Raw genomic sequence first — 5,149 nt, forward strand, 5'->3', positions numbered from 1 at the left:
GGGAGTTTTTCCTCTCCACTGTTGCCTATGGCTTGCTCCAGGGGGAATTGTTGGGTTCTCTTTATATATCTTTATAATCTTGACTTTATTCTGTAAAGTGCCCTGAGATGACTTTGTTGTGAATTGGCACTATATAAATAAAGTTGAATTGAATTGAACTCACTATATCTACTGCATTTGGGGCCATTATTGTGTTACCCAAAGCCAACATGGCATGTCTCACATTATGCTCTGTATAGGAAGCAACTGTTTGGTGGAAGAACTGATGACTAAAGGTGATTGAGATGCCCCAGTGGCCTAATGGATAAGGCACTGGCCTCCTAAGCCAGGGATTGTGGGTTCAAGTCCCATCTGGGGTGGTTGACAGCAGAGTGGCGCAGCGGAAGTGTGCTGGGCCCATAACCCAGAGGTCGATGGATCGAAACCATCCTCTGCTAACTGTGTTTTGTAAGCTGACTTAGGGCCTTTACAACCTCTTAGTAAAGTGAACCAGATACAGAAAGTACATATTCACCTACTATACAATTCCAGATGCATATCAGCTTGGGAATGCAATTATTGTATATTTCACATTCTTTTCTCTGCTCTTTCAAATGCTTTCCTCCATCTTACTATACTAACTGCTTTTATTGTCATTATTGTGCTACCCAAAGAGTTCGAGTCCAATCTGGGGTACAATGCCAGTTTCATATCAGCATGGCAATCTAGTTTCTACGTGTTTCACATCTTTTTCTTTGCACTTTTAAAAATTTCCCTTCTACTCACTATATCTACTGCATTTGGGGCCATTATTGTGTTACCCAAAGCCAACATGGCATGTCTCACATTATGCTCTGTCTAGGAAGCAACTGTTTGGTGGAAGAACTGATGAGTAAAGGTGTTTGAGAGGCCCCAGTGGCCTAATGGATAAGGCACTGGCCTCCTAAGCCAGGGATTGTGGGTTCAAGTCCCATCTGGGGTGGTTGACAGCAGAGTGGCGCAGCGGAAGCGTGCTGGGCCCATAACCCAGAGGTCGATGGATCGAAACCATCCTCTGCTAACTGTGTTTTGTAAGCTGACTTAGGGCCTTTGCAACTTTTTAGTAAAGTGAACCAGATACAGAATGTACATATTCACCTACTGTACAATTCCAGATGCATATCAGCTTGGGAATGCAATTTTTGTATATTTCACATTCTTTTCTCTGCTCTTTCAAATGCTTTCCTCAATCTTACTATACTAACTGCTTTTATTGTCATTATTGTGTTACCCAAAGGGTTCGAGTCCAATCTGGTTTGGTTGAAAGCAGAGTGGCGCAGCAGAAGTGTGCTGGGCCCATAACCCAGAGGTCGATGGATCGAATCCATCCTCTGCTAACTGTGTTTTGTAAAGTGATTTAGAGCCCTTACAATGTCTTAGTAAAATGAACCAGATACAGACAGTACATATTCATCTACTGTACAATTCCAGATGCATATCAGCTTGGGAATGCAATTTTTGTATATTTCAAATTCCTTTCTCTGCTCTTTCAAATGCTTTCGTCCATCTTACTATACTAACTGCTTTTATTGTCATTATTGTGTTACCCAAAGGGTTCGAGTCCAATCTGGTGTACAATGCCAGTTTCATCTCAGCATGGCAATCTAGTTTCTACGTATTTCACATCTTTTCCCTTCTACTCACTATATCTACTGCATTTGGGGCCATTACTGTGTTACCCAAAGCCAACATGGCATGTCTCACATTATGCTCTATATAGGAAGCAACTGTTAGTTGGAACAACTGAGGAGTAAAGGTGTTTGTGATGCCCCAGTGGCCTAATGGATAATGCACTGGCCTCCTAAGCCAGGGATTGTGGGTTCGAGTCCCATCTGGGGTGGTTGACAGCAGAGTGGCGCAGCAGAAGCGTGCTGGGCCCATAACCCAGAGGTCAATAGATTGAAACCATCCTTTGCTAACTGTGTTTTGTAAGCTGACTTAGGGCCTTTACAACCTTTAAGTAAAGTGATCCAGATACAGAAAGTACATATTCACCTACTGTAATATTCCAGATGCATATCAGCTTGGGAATGCAATTTTTGTATATTTCACATTCTTTTCTCTGCTCTTTCAAATGCTTTCCTCCATCTTACTATACTAACTGCTTTTATTGTCATTATTGTGTTACCCAAAGGGTTCGAGTCCAATCTGGCGTGGTTCAAAGCAGAGTGGCGCAGCGGAAGCGTGCTGGGCCCATAACCCAGAGGTCGATGGATCGAAACCATCCTCTGCTAACTGTGTTTTGTAAGCTGACTTAGGGCCTTTACAACCTTTTAGTAAAGTGAACCAGATACAGAAAATACATATTCGCCTACTGTACAATTCCAGATGCATATCAGCTTGGGAATGCAATTTTTGTATATTTCACATTCTTTTCTCTGCTCTTTCAAATGCTTTCCTCCATCTTACTATACTAACTGCTTTTATTGTCATTATTGTGTTACCCAAAGGGTTCGACTCCAATCTGGTGTGGTTGAAAGCAGAGTGGCGCAGCGGAAGCGTGCTGGGCCCAAAACCCAGAGGTCGATGGGTCGAAACCATCCTCTGCTAACTGTGTTTTGTAAGCTGACTTAGGGCCTTTACAACCTCTTAGTAAAGTGAACCAGATACAGAAAGTACATATTCACCTACTGTACAATTCCAGATGCATATCCGCTTGGGAATGCAATTATTGTATATTTCACATTCTTTTCTCTGCTCTTTCAAATGCTTTCCTCCATCTTACTATACTAACTGCTTTTATTGTCATTATTGTGCTACCCAAAGGGTTCGAGTCCAATCTGGGGTACAATGCCAGTTTCATATCAGCATGGCAATCTAGTTTCTACGTGTTTCACATCTTTTTCTTTGCACTTTTAAAAATTTCCCTTCTACTCACTATATCTACTGCATTTGGGGCCATTATTGTGTTACCCAAAGCCAACATGGCATGTCTCACATTATGCTCTGTCTAGGAAGCAACTGTTTGGTGGAAGAACTGATGAGTAAAGGTGTTTGAGATGCCCCAGTGGCCTAATGGATAAGGCACTGGCGTTGAGTGAGGATTTTTAACTATAAGCTTTATCAAAAAGGAAAGTTTTAAGCCTAGTCTTAAAAGTAGAGAGGGTGTCTGCTCCCCGAATTTGGATTGGAAGCTGGTTCCACAGGAGAGGAGCTTGATAGCTAAAGGCTCTGCCTCCCATTCTACTTTTGCAAACTCTGGGAACCACAAGTAGGCCAGTATTTTGGGATCGAAGTGGTCTAATTGGGCGATACAGGACTATGAGATCTATTAAATATGATGGAGCTTGACCATTAAGAGCTTTGTATGTAAGGAGGAGGGTTTTGAACTCTATTCTAGATTTTATGGGAAGCCAATGAAGAGAAGCTAGTGAAGGTGAAATATGATCTCTCTTTCCTAATCCAGTCAGCACTCTTGCTGCAGCATTTTGGATTAATTGAAGGCTTTTTAGAGAGTTATTAGGACACCCCAGAAGTAGGGAATTACAGTAGTCCAACCTAGAAGTAACAAATGCATGGACAAGTTTTTCGGCATCACTTTGAGACAGGATGCTTCTAATTTTAGCAATGTTCCGTAGGTGGAAGAAGGCTGTTCTAGACATTTGTCTTTTATGTGACGTAAACGCCAAATCTTGGTCAAAGATAACTCCAAGGTTCCTCACCGTAGTACTAGAGGCCAAAGTTATGTCATCTAGAGTAACTATATTGTTAGACAGCATATTTCTCATGTTTTTAGGCCCAAAGAGGATGATTTCAGTTTTGTCTGAATTTAGAAGTAGGAAATTGTAGGACATCCAGTTCTTTATGTCTTTTAGACATGCTTCAAATTTGACTAATTGGTTAGTATCTTCTGGTTTCACAGATAAATAGAGCTGGGTATCATCTGCATATCAGTGGAAGTTTATGGAATGTTTCCTAATGATTTTGCCTAAAGGTGACATGTAGAGATTAAAAAGTATTGGTCCTAACACAGAGCCCTGTGGAACTCCATAGCTGACTTTGGTGCATAAAGAAGAGTCATCATTAACATGAACAAGTTGGAATCTGTCTGACAGATAAGATTTAAACCAATGTAATGTGGTTCCTTTAATCCCAAATCCATGTTCTAGTCTCTGTAATAAAATGTTGTGGTCAATGGTGTCAAATGCGGCACTAAGGTCTAGTAAGACGAGTACAGACACAAGTCCATTATCTGAAGCCAGGAGAAGATCATTGGAGACTTTTACCAGTGCTGTTTCTGTACTGTGATGAGCTCTAAATCCTGACTGAAAGTCTTCATACAAATTATTCCTGTAAAGGTGATCACATAATTGTTTTGCAACTACTTTTTCAAGGATTTTAGAAATAAACGGGAGATTTGATATTGGTCTATAGTTGGCTAAATCCCCTGGATCAAGACAAGGTTTTTTAAGTAATGGTTTGATTACAGCAACTTTATAGGCCTTTGGTACATAGCCAGTTTCTAAAGATAGGTTAATCAAATCTAATATGAAAGTGTCTATTAAAGGTAGAACATCTTTAAGCAATTTGGTTGGAACAGGGTCTAAAAGACATGTTGTTAGTTTTGAGGAGGCGGTAGTTGAACTTAGCTCAGTGAGATCTATGGGTGAAAAGCAGTCTAAGATGGATTGGGGCCTTATTGAGGATTCTATAGCTGTTGTACATGAAGATCTAGCCGTAATATTTGTAGGGAGGATCTGGTGAATCTTTTCCCTAATGGCTACAATTTTACTAGTAAAGAAAGTCATAAAGTCATTGCTGCTCAAAGTTAAGGGAATACTAGGCTCAACAGAACTATGGCTCTTAGTCAGCCTGGCTACAGTGCTGAACAGAAACCGGGGGTTGTTCTTGTTTTCCTCTATTAATGCGGAATAATATGCTGTTCTGGCATCACGGAGAGCTTTTTTGTATGTTTTTAAACTGTTTTTCCAGGCTAACCGGGATTCTTCTAAATTAGTGGAACGCCACTTCCTCTCTAACTTTCGTGTTGTCTGCTTTAAGCTGTGCATTTGTGAATTGTACCATGGAGGTCGGCTCCTCTGATTCACTGCCTTCTATTTCAAAGGGGCAACTGTATCTAGTATCCTACGCAGTGAGGCGGCAGAATCGTCAACTAAATAATCAATTTGCA

At 40.9% G+C, this 5,149-nt stretch overlaps 2 non-coding genes across 2 annotated transcripts; both read left to right on the top strand.

Moving 5' to 3' along the window:
- Window positions 1–286: 286 nt before the first annotated feature.
- trnar-ccu (transfer RNA arginine (anticodon CCU)) lies at window positions 287–359 on the top strand. Its single transcript has one exon. It is a non-coding gene; the product is annotated as a tRNA-Arg (tRNA).
- Window positions 360–888: 529 nt separating this feature from the next.
- Window positions 889–961, top strand: trnar-ccu (transfer RNA arginine (anticodon CCU)). Its single transcript has one exon. It is a non-coding gene; the product is annotated as a tRNA-Arg (tRNA).
- The last annotated feature ends 4,188 nt before the right edge of the window (window positions 962–5,149 follow it).

The sequence above is a fragment of the Channa argus genome, unplaced genomic scaffold, assembly GCF_033026475.1.
Source record: "Channa argus isolate prfri unplaced genomic scaffold, Channa argus male v1.0 Contig013, whole genome shotgun sequence".
Lineage (NCBI taxonomy): Eukaryota > Metazoa > Chordata > Actinopteri > Anabantiformes > Channidae > Channa > Channa argus.